This window comes from Pteropus vampyrus, unplaced genomic scaffold (genome assembly GCF_000151845.1).
Source record: "Pteropus vampyrus isolate Shadow unplaced genomic scaffold, Pvam_2.0 Scaffold284, whole genome shotgun sequence".
In the NCBI taxonomy this organism is placed as follows: domain Eukaryota; kingdom Metazoa; phylum Chordata; class Mammalia; order Chiroptera; family Pteropodidae; genus Pteropus; species Pteropus vampyrus.
Window position 1 is genome coordinate 1,110,329 of NW_011889065.1, and position 1,145 is coordinate 1,111,473.

Consider the following 1,145-nt stretch of genomic DNA (forward strand, 5'->3'; position numbering starts at 1 on the left):
ATCAAGAATGAAATCAAAAGTAACGAGGGAGTGACGTTAGAAATATGGTGGAGTGAGAGATGTCCCCAGATCTCTCCCCTTGAAACAACAACAAGATGAACATCTAAAACTTTACAACAACAACAACAAAACTGCACACCAGCACGTCTGAGCATGGGATCTACATGTTGAAGTTACCAAAGGTCAGAAGCCCAGGAGTCAGGCAGTAGACTGGGAGAAACAAAGAAGCTGCCTTTTGCAGCCAGAGCTCTCTGCAGGAATCGGGGGGAGGGGGGTCGTGAGGGGGAGAAGGTGTGGTGGGTTCCCTGAATAGCCCTGCCTGAGAGAGCTGTGAGCTACACACAGTAGCAGTGCCCAGGGTTCAGGGCAGAAGGCAAAGAAGTGGGAACTGCAGAGAAGCAATGGTTGATTATTACCAGCCCTGGATGCAAAACACAGGGCTGAGCCACCGCCTCAATCCCCTAACCCAGAAGGCCACTCCCTCCATATCCTCCAAGACCGAACACCGCAGAGCTCCAGAGGAATCTGAGTCGATGTTACCGAAACTATTTGTAACACTGAAAAAGACTAAGACAGAGGGTAGCGAGCACGACTGAATATTTATAAGAAAAAAAAAGGCATTATTAAGTCTTTATATAAAGCAGGGGTCCAAGAGGCTCAGAGGAAACTAAAAAAAAACACCTTCTTTGCAAAAGGCTATAGAGAGATCTTTACATAATAAATCTTTGGAATAAAACCAGAATACACTTCCATTAATGCCCAAGTGGAGAAATAGTCCATTAAACACTATGAACAACCAAAGTGACAAGGCAGCTAAAGAGAAAAGAAAGAGAAAGAGGAAAAATCTTCAGAAAATAAGCTTAAAGACATAGAAATACGTAACCTAAATGGCAGAGAATTCAAGATGGTGCTTCTGAAAAAACACAATGAGATCCCAAACAATTCATATCAACAATTTCAAGAACTGAAAAACAACTAGATGAGCAAGGAGATGGAAACCAATAAAAAGAACCAAACTGAACTTTTAGAGATGAACAACACTCTGAAAGAGATGAAAAATGAAAAAGCAAGCTTGGGAAATAGAGTCGACCAAATGGAAAAAGAGAATCAGTGATATTTAACACAGAAATCTAGGAAAAAATCAA